Raw genomic sequence first — 11,224 nt, forward strand, 5'->3', positions numbered from 1 at the left:
GGAGAAGGATGAATAAATACAAAGTTAATTACAAGTCAACCAGGGAAGGTTGATGTATAATGCAGTGATTTATATTACTTAAATCTACATTATCTAACTGGGTGGAAATTTGTATTTTTCCTATAAAACAATATGGCTAGAGAGATGAGAAGCAGTAAATCACCCTAGATGTCATCCCTTCTGTCTGAAGTTTCTTGATTGCAGTTTCTTGTATCTTGGAATTAAAGCCTGGGGGCTTTCAGAAAATGTTGTTCAGTCATTAGTTTGGTATTTAAGGCCAAACTTTAGTCAAACAAATGTCTGATCCATTCTTAACAATTATGTGCAAGGGTAACTATTTTTTTAATACTAAGATAATTATACCAATAAACGCCCCTGTGTAGATGTACCCACCTGCTAGCTGAAAAACTTTCTCATCTGTATAAGGAGGAAAAAAGGTAGTGATTCCTTTGAAGACCCCCTTTGAAGGTTGGTAGCCAGACGAATGCAGATCAAGGAAGCCACTGGCTGCTGTGAATTTGAAGTTTGACCCCTCCTTTCCACACCCAGTTTACTAATAGTAAAGACGCAATGGATGAGCTTAGCCTCTCATACCCAGGGTAGTGCCAGGGGTCTCCAGGACTATCAGGGTAAAAACAATAACGAGTTTTGTGAAGAGGCTGAAGAAGAGGGAAGATCTAGGGGTCATTCCTGCATGTAACTATAGATTTGTTTTGAAGTGCTGCAGTGGGGAGTATGTCAGGTTGATAAGGCTAGAAGATACATGAGTCATCATAAAACGAGAGGATTCACCATTTTTCATCATAAAAATTCTATTGTGTACCACAGTCATTCAGGGTGAATGCTGTACAGCAATCTGACTAGCAAGAAGATATATATTTTGGCCAGTGTTAGTTGGCCAGGTCTTTCCCTTCCTGAGAATACAACTTGGTGCAAGAAGAGACTACTAAGTTAATTGCCTGAGAAGGAGATGTATTTAGGGGATCCACCCCCTAAAGAGCTGCAGAGGAGCTTCCTGTCCCCCATCCTTTAACCCCCATACAAGAGGAGGACAGTGCATCAATGGACTACAGTCAAGTTAGAGAAGGGTAGATGGGGCTGGGGGACAATGGCTGCCTTCTACCAGCTGAAAACAGTTAAAGAAAGCATGACAACATGCACTGGACACAGTATTCCTGGATAGCTCCAAGACAAGTTCGTAAAGTTCCAGCCCCACCAAATCATATCTCCTGGAATCCTGTCTGTGTCATTAGTATAACTTACTCTTCTTTTAGTATAGGAACAGTTATACTGTACAAATTACCATTCTACTGGTAGCTGAGTTTAGGTGGGATGTACCACTTAACTACAGGGTAGATAAAGTCTTAGTGAATTCTTCAGGTAAAGACAGTTTTTAAAAAAATACCAAAAAGGTATTTTTGATTTATTTATGATGATGAGCGATTGACTCTTCTCTAGCTCAGTGTAAAGTATTTGTCTACACTTAAAGTTGGGGACTGATCTGAAGGTTGATCCTAAGTCCATAGCCACTGGCCATCTGACTGTAAATCCTTATGTTTGATCCCTGGTCAATTTCAAAAAGTGCAGTGAACTTCTGTGTCTTTGATTTATCCTTCCCCCCACCCATATTTATCCCTAACCTACGGTTTCCTTTCTGCAGCAAGTTTAGAGCTTGCCAGCACACTGCAAAACTTGAGCCCAGAAATAAGTCAGTAAATCTCACAATTCTCTGATCCTGTCATCTGGCCTGTTCTGCATCCCATTTCCTCTCTCCAAAAGTAGACACAAGCCCAGAAGGATTGACAAACAGTCCAGAGACAAATTCCTAAAAGTGAACAGCTTCACATCCAACTGGCATAATGCAGATGATGTTGATGCAGGATGCAAGGTGTCATGTAAATGGAGAAGGACAGCACACATCTCATGCTCATAAGCAACTTTAATATCCATGTAGACCCAATACATTGAAGAGCTGGGGTACAGAAACTTGCTTTGCCCCATTCCTCATTTTAGAGAACTAGAAACATGAGATATTTCTAGCTTTAATTTGAAAAAGAAATAAGCAAGCAGTCCTTTTCCTTATGAAGCATGCCTTGAAATGGAAAGACTATATTAACTAATTCCCAGGGTATAATTGTGCTACTGATTTTTTCTAAAGATTATAAGTTATTTACAGATCCAGTTCTTCTACCCTTTTGTTATAATATATCTCTACTTCTTTATCACCATATCTCATTGTCAAGCACTTACACACAGATGTTGAGTTTATGACCTCTTCAGTGCATATGAAGAAAATATGGTAGTTATTTCAAGGATAGGCCAAGCTCTTTGCAGGGAGTTCTCAAAAAATATAGTTTAATTTCAATCTATGTCTTTCAAAGTTGGCAAAACCATATTTTTTGAGCTGCCTTGTAATTAAATCTCTGTAGTATCATATTATTCTGAAATCAGTCATTTGGAGAAAATATGTAGAACTCTTTGATTGGCCTTTCTGAATCTATTTTTCACAGTTGCAAAGTCCTGGTCAAACAAATTAAATTACTTCACCAGTATGTAACTAATTTTATGTAAATTAAGGTGTTAATGTTCTGAATCACATTCCTGAAAATGGTCTGTTTTCTCTTACAGCTTTTCTTCATTAATGCTACTAGAAATAGGCAAATCTAAAAATTAATTTCTACAACACTAAGTGGATAAAGTGTTGCCCTTTGATCTCTAAAAAGGATTAAATTTACAGATAGTTTTATGGTCAGTCCACACTTGCCAGTAGCCCACCCAAATAAATCAACATGCCTATCTTGATGTAAACATGTGTGAGCTAACAGGAATTAATTTCCTATTCAGTGGCTGATCTAGGCAACTGAGTGGTCATGTTGCTAGACATATAATTACTGTAACATTTTATCCTCTATTTGTGGCAATGTCTTAACATAAGGAAAACTGATGCTTCAGATTATCAAGGAAAAAATGAATCGAGATTAATAGAACAAATATGCATAATTTGAAGTCATACCATTTCTGAGAATGGGAACTCAAGAGACAATCTTGTTACTGGACAGGAAAAATTAATATAGCAAAAAATCAAGATAATACATGAAGATGATACAAAAAGTTATATCTTTAAATAACAATATAACTAATAATTTTAGGTACTGTTTAAAAGACACTAAATGTGACCTACTGGGAAATGGGAATAATGGAAAAATGTTCATAGTATGAGATACACAGCAGTCATTCTAGCAAGAAAGAAGGTTGTCCCGACTTTGCAATGAAGAAACAACCAAACACTACATAGTGAATGTTTGCAGAGTTGTTTCAAGTTCATCAGTTTATTAAACTGCCAATAACCAATTTCCGTTTTCCTCAGTTTCTTCTCATCTTCTAGTACTGCGTTCAGGTGGGCCACACATTTTCTTACACCATTTTAAAGAGGCCGTGTATATAGGGATATGTCCAGGTTGGTTCTGTGTTATGTTTTAAAGAAAAAGTAGATGTCATGTGACAGTGATAAGAATCAAGAAAGACACTTTCTTTTAACACTGAGCAAGGAAATTTGTTGGAATCAGGCAAGATAATATTCTCTCAAAAGCTTTTTTCTTTGCTTCACTGTGAATATTTTATCTAGAAAAATTATCACCTGTCAGCTGACTGAATGCTCACTACAGAATTAAGGAAATGGGCCATATAGGCACTTAGAGGTACTATTTCCTATCTACTTTAGCATCGTGGTCAAGAGTTGGGGGTGGAGAGGGTAGCAGGAAAGTTGTTTCTTGGCCTTGATTTATGAAGGAGCCTCATGTTTTGAAGAATCTTTATGTTTATGGAATTCTCCATTTCCACTGACTTTAGCAACATGGGGATTAATCCTTCTCCAACTAAAACAATGGGAGATTGGACACAGACATCAGTGTAAACATGATTGGGTCTTAATTACTTTCATCTGAGAGTTTTGCAATGCTGCACTGCCAAAATGTTGCCAACTTTTAAAACTGTTTTCTTTACTGTGCCTGGTACTGGGGTCATATAATTGTATAGGAATGTCACTGTTTCACTATAGAAGTAGTTTCACTATAGAAACATTTGAAAATGTTGAAGAAACCTGCAAGCTCAAAAACCAGAAGAGAATACAAAGAACCCAATGTTCGGTAATTTTTATTCTTTCATAGGTTTTTTGTTTTTTAGCTAGTTATGATTTTTTAACTGTTTGGGAGTGGTAACACCATTCCTTATTTATCCTTAACACTTCCACCCTGAAGAAGAAGATATACATACATTTTATGACTAGGTAACAGGTGGCTACCTAATTTCCCCACTGATTTTGTGTAGTTAACCTGAGATTTTCAGAAGTTGTGAATATCTACAGAGCTACACTATCTTAGCTCAGGCAGACAAACTCCAAGGTAGCCAAAAAAGCTACCTTTTGGTTAATGACTTGTTAAATAGCTTAGCTAGAAGGACTAATTGTGAGATCTGAATTTCCTAGTTAGCAGCAAAGCTGACAGTGGAATCCAGCTGCCCCAATTTCTTAATTTCATGTTCCAACAGCTAAACCAAGTGCTCTGTCTTTTATTTTAAGAAATTATTTTGGTCAAATGCCAGATGCAGAGCTTTCTACTTCATATTTATTTACATTAGAAAACAGAATTAGAAAGTAGAGCTGCAGTGACCATCATTCAAGTTGTAATTCCAATGAATAACCACTCCCTCTCCCCTCCCACCCTTTATAAATTCTTCAGAAATCAAAGGCTGGGCCTTCATCAGCCTTCACAGATGTATAGGCTTTAAAGAAAAATAAACTTCTTCTGAAAGCAAGAGCAATTGAGCTTTGTATATACAGTCATTGGAAAGGAGGCAGCACTTGTTCAAAGGTGCTATGTGAAAAAGAGCGGCTGGAATGGCAAAAATAAAATAAACTGGAGACCAGCCATGAATGAAAATTCCCCTCTTGAAAGCTATCAGCAGTGCTACTGAGTAAAGGAAGATGACCCAAATTAAAATTATTCCAGTACTAACAGGAATTCTGGAAAGCAAATACAATGAATGCCAATTTGAAAGCTTTTATGTCAGAGAATAAAACCAATCTGGGAAAGCGGGGCAAAGAGCTCATGAATTCAAAAAAATTTCCAAAAAATTCCCAAAGGAAAACCCTTGCCCTAAAGATCTGCAAATGTTGGTGAAGTTGGCCATATTTTATGCTTGAAATAACTTTGTTGCTATGTGCAACAGCCTTTCCCAAAGGACAACATAATAGCTTTTCTCTAACCCGGGTTCTTAACCCTCACATAAGTCACAGAGCTCTGGAGTAGTGTAGACATACCCAAATTCCCTTTCCTGGAAAATATTTCCTCAGGGATGTCCAACATCAAGCTAGACAGAGAGCAGAACCCAGGAGGTAATACATGGGTTAAGGTGTAGACATCAGGTATTCTAATCCAGGTCTTTCACCTCACTAGTGATATTAACCACTTCCTAGATTTTCCCCAACTCAGGGGTTCCTTCAGAAACTGTCCCAGAGCTCTCTCTCCCATCATGTAACCCCATGATTTATTTCCTTCACCTAAGAAGGTAGACTGAGCCTGGCACAGGGTATATCTGAGCTACAGCTCCTTCACAGGCCATATTTTGTACCATATGCTAAACATAATGGCTAGGGACAGAAATGATACTTAAACTGGTGTAAGTGATCCAAAACCAGTTCAAATCTGTAACACAACAGAAGTTTAGTGCACATAAAAGAAGGGTGCGTGAAACAGGCCATATTCAATTTGGATTCAGCCGAAATCGGAGACAGTGATTCAATTAATTGATTCAGGTAACTGTCCCCGATTCAATTCAGCCAAATCCGAATCTGAAGATTCGATGCTGATTCAGAGAATCAGCGATTCGGCCATAGACACAGCTTTAAATATTTTTTCTACATACCTCAGGGCACCAGGAGTGGCTTGTGAATGCTGCGATGGTGGAGCGCATGGAGCATCCCACAGGAGTGCGGGGGCACCCCCTGCATGCTTGGCAGTGAATCCAGAAGTGGGCTGGAAGTACTTCCAGTCCACTTCTGGGTCAGCCAGGGAGCATGCAGAGCGGCACCCCCATGCCTCCCCAGTTCAGTGATCAGCTATGGGGGGACCACGGGTGCCCCTCCAGACCCAGGAGGCACCAGTTGCTGAGCCAGAAGGGTGCAGGAGGGGGCCCTGGTGTGCTCCCTGGAGGACCCAGAAGTAGACTGGAAGTGCTTCTGGTTCACTTTCAGGTCTGCTGCTGAGTGTGTTGGGGAGCCCCCATGCTCCTGTGGGATGCTTCATCCGCCCTACCATCCCAGCACTCACAAGCCACTGGGTACCTTGAGGTATGTGGAAAAACATTTAAAGCTGTGTCTATGTCTGAATCACTGAATCTTTCCAAATTTCTCTGAATCGATTTGGAGGGTTCCAATTCAATTCGGAGAGATTAAAAGGTCTCCTGATTCAATTCAAATTTAGAGATTTAACCACTGAATCAGGCCAAATCTCTGCCGAATTGAATCAGGGACCAAAGCTTTGCGCAGCCCTAACATAAACCACTTTCAAAATGACCAAAACTGGTTTAAGATAGACCTGGATGGATGTAGTACTAGACTTGACTGATTTAGGTTAAATCAGTGTGCTGAACTTCTGTTCCAGATCCCTTGCAGATTCAAGTTAACTCACAGTCCCCCAGCATCCCAGAATGCTTTACACCTCCCCCCACAAACCACCTCTCACAGGGTGGATGGGCTAGCCTTGGCCCATACTGTCTGCTCCAGGTGAGCAAGAAGGCATGCTCTAGCACTAGCTGGCTTCTGGGTCACTGCAGGCATGTGGCTGCATTTCCAGAATCAAAATTGAATGTCTGTTCTCCTGCTTATTGGTTCAATCTATGCAGGTTAGACTAATCTGCAAAGATTGAATCAATTCAGCCTCAGGTTTGTTGACCACCTGGACTTAGCCAATATAAATCTAGCAATGTATTATTAGTTTAAGCATCTTTACATCAGATTTGAAATTTCCAAATTCCTTCAAAACAGAGATTCAAATCAAGGCAGAAATGATGTAACACTTCACCCTTTCCAGAAAGACAGAAAACAATGCAGTTTACTTCAGAGCAGTCTTTTCAAAACCCTGAAAATAATCTTGTCTGTTCTACTTGTATCTGAGGATAGGAACGTGCTTCAGCATCCTTGTACAGTATGTCTCTTCTCCACACTCCTTGCATTTATACTAATTTAATATGTATATTGCAATACTACCTAAATGACCAGGTCATATTGAGATTCATTGTAATAAGTACTGCACAAACACTTGAATTTTTTCCTCATGGAAGTACATAATTCTTAGCTGATCTAAAGCAGTAATCACCTGACTAGCCATTATCTTTATTGCACTTTATTGTATGCTTTATGGAGGAGTTGGACTGAAGAGAGACTTGGAGAATGAAGCAGCATGCCATGATCCATTTCTTTATCTCACTGCTAACCTCCACATACCAGCATTTTCTGCATTTCAATGCTGGACTGAATAGACAGAGCCAAGCATTTTTAAACCACCGACATGGGAAGGTAAATCTGATTGCACAGCATGGACTCTGGAGTTGCCAGAATGGGAGCTGTGTGTGAATACCAATGGTATTCGCCATAGAGGTCAGGGCAGTGGACTTCTGGAAGAAATGACGGGAGTGTAGACTGGCCCTGATTACTTTGTAATACCATATAAAAATGCTTTAATCACTGAAAACAAGCGGTCTATATTCCTTGCTAAGAAGAAAAACACAGTATCCAAATATGAGTAGATTGCCTCCTAGCTGCTCAACACACATAATTAAGGCCCTATCAAATACATGGCAGAAAGGGGCTGTGTGGCAGCTCCGTTAATTTTGTAAATTCCCCTGCACTCTCCACCCCACTTTGCTGACTGGCTGAGGGGACCTGGTTGCCCTGCTACTTGCTGCTGACTGGCCAGGAGGCAAAAATGAAACCATATTTAAAACTGTGGTTTTCACCTCCCTGCTGATCAGGAGCAAGAGGTGGGGCCCCTTCACCAATCAGCATGGGGTGGGGGCTAGGGCTATGCAAAGCTTCGGTCACTGATTCAATTTGGCAGAGATTTGGCCTGATTCAGTGGCCAAATCTCTGAATCCAAATCGAATCAGGAGACCCTTTAATCTCTCCAAATAAAATTGGAACCCTCTGAATTGATTCGGAGAGATTTGATGATTCGGACATAGACACAGCTTTAAATGTTTTTTCTACATACCTCAAGGCATGTAGGTATAACTCATTAATGCTGACATAGTGGGGCAGATCGAACATACACAGGAGTGTAGGGGGGTCCCCAGCACACTCAGTGGACCAGAAGCACACAAGACCCAGAAGTGGACTGGAACTACCAGAAACTATAGGCCAGTTAGTCTTACCTCGATCCTGGGTAAGCTTTTTGAGAGAATTATCCTGGTGCATGTCCATGAGGGGCCAGCAGGGGAGGTTATGCTAAGGGGCAACCAACACGGGCTCATTAGAGGCAGGTCCTATCAGACCAACCTGGTGGCCTTCTATGACCAGGTCACAAAATCCTTAGACGCAGGGGTAGCAGTGGATGTAGTCTTTCTGGACTTCAGGAAGGCCTTCAACACTGTCTCTCACCCCATTCTCATTAAAAAACTAGGGGACTGTGGCGTCGACACCTACACAGTCAATTGGGTCACTAACTGGCTGGAGGACCTCGCCCAGAGAGTGGTTGTGGACAGGTCATTTTCAACCTGGAGGGATGTGGGTAGTGAGGTCCCCCAGGGCTTGGTCCTCGGACCCGCACTGTTCAACATCTTCATCAGTGACTTGGACGAGGGGGTAAAAAGCACCCTATTCAAATTTGCTGATGATACTAAGATGTGGGGGGAAGTGGGCATGCTAGAAGGGAGGAATAGGCTGCAATTGGACCTAGACAGGTTACAGGGGGGGGCAGATGGGAAGTGTGGGGACGCGGTCAGGAAGGCCAACCGCACCTTGTCATGCATCCACAGATGCATCTCAAGCAGGTCCAAGGAGGTGATCCTCCCCCTCTACACAGCACTGGTCAGGCCGCAGTTGGAGTACTGCATCCAGTTCTGGGCGCTGCACTTCAGGAGGGATGTGGACAGCATTGAGAGGGTCCAGAGGAGGGCCACCCGCATGATCAGGGGGCAGCAGGGCAGGCCCTATGAGGAGAGGCTAAGGGACCTGAACCTGTTCAGCCTTCACAAGAGAAGGCTGAGGGGGGATCTGGTGGCCTGTTACAAACTAGTCAGGGGGGACCAGCAGGCACTGGGGAGTCCCTGTTCCCCCGAGCACTACCAGGGGTGACTAGAAATAATGGTCACAAGCTGGCAGGGGGTAGATTCAGATTAGACATCAGAAGGTGCTACTTCACAGTCAGGGTGGCTAGGATCTGGAACCAACTTTCAAGAGAAGTGGTGCTGGCTCCTACCTTGGGGGTCTTTAAGAGGAGGCTGGATGAACACCTTGCCGGGGTCGTTTGACCCCAGTTCTCTTTCCTGCCATGGCAGGGGGTCAGACTTGATGATCTGTCAAGGTCCCTTCCGACCCTACAAACTATGGAACTATGAAACTATGAAACACTTCCGGATCCATTGCCAAGCACGTGGGGGGAGGCGGGGCCCGCACTCCTGTGGGATGCTTCATCCGCCCCACCATTGCAGCATTCACAAGCTGCACGTGGTACCTTGAGGTATGTAGAAAAAAATTTAAAGCTGTGTCTATGCTGATTCTCTAAGTCAGCATCGAATCTTGAGATTCAGATTTGGCCGAATCGAATTGGGACAGTGATCCAAATCAACTAATCAAATCACTCTCCCCTGATTTGGGCTGAATCCGAATCCAAAGCAAATACACACCCCTAGTGGGGGCATGCAGAGGAATCTACAAGATTAAAGGAGCTGCCACGCAGCCCAATTCTGCCATGAATTCAGTATGGCCCTACACATAATTGGAAAATTCAACTTGTATATCAGTTCTCAGGGTTCTGTCACTGGGCATACAAAAAGCCCTTCAGCCTTCTTTGAAAGTCAGTTCACTTGCTTATCCACTGTTTAAATGTTAAGTCAAGTGCCTAACAATCTTCAAAATATTTGGGATGTGATTGCAATGCACTAGTATTAGTACAAAATATTGTTATTGATATGCAATAAATATAAGGAATTTTTAAAAGCTTAATCTTAACTTGTGAAATGTAAAAATAATGTGTAGCCCCATCAGCATTCTATGAGACTAGAACACTTCAATACTCTTCCTGTTTTGATACTGCTGTAAAGGACATTGTTTGCCATTATTAACAAGAATATTGGCAAAGCACTTTACATGAGGAATTCACTAAGTGCAGCTTCATGCAGGGAATTACAGGACTGAGGCCTCAATAATTAACAAGAGGAATTTAGAGTAACATATATATTTTAAACAATAAAAACTGAAGAATATATAGGAAATATAAAACAAGTGATTTTTCTAAACAATCTGTATTCCATCTATATAATTGAAATGAATAAAAAGGAAGGTCAAGTCAGCCTCAAGGCTGCTGTGACCGTTGGGGCACCTTAGATGCTATAACATCCCTCCTCCACTGTGCCCTATTTAGCTAATTTTGTGCACTCTGTCAGTTGAGGCCCCATCCAGTCCTTAATATTGGTTCCCCAGCTCTTCTTGGGTCTACCTCTTTTTCTCTTTCCCCACCCCTCCACCCCTGCACCCTGAATTATGGCCTCTACCACGCCCTGCATTAGGGTGTTGGCAAGGGTGGCTGGCCTTCTTGTGATGTGTCCAAATGACTGCAGCTTCCTTTGTTCCACAACCTCCAACTACAGTTCATAGGTTCCAATTTTTTGACTGATTTGCTGCTTGACAAACTCATTGATCTGGTGCTCAGTGCATGAGAGACACAGCAATCTCCTAAAGCAACACATTTCAAATGCCTCAATTCTGTTCTCTAAGTTCTTATTAAGTGCCCATGCCTCAGCCATAAAAAGGAAGGCGCTGCCAGTTATATTTTGGTGCATGGTGTAGTGACAGGTACCAACACAAGAAAATATACAAAAAGAACTATTTTGCTTATTAACTTTATACAATGGTTCTTTATCTAGATAGATAGATAGATTGATATATTCATTCACATGTCAGTTATATGCCTCTCCCACACACAAACCTTGTATTCTGAGAGAGACAGGG

The sequence above is a fragment of the Alligator sinensis genome, unplaced genomic scaffold (genome assembly GCF_000455745.1).
Source record: "Alligator sinensis unplaced genomic scaffold, ASM45574v1 scaffold36_1, whole genome shotgun sequence".
Classification (NCBI taxonomy): Eukaryota; Metazoa; Chordata; order Crocodylia; family Alligatoridae; genus Alligator; species Alligator sinensis.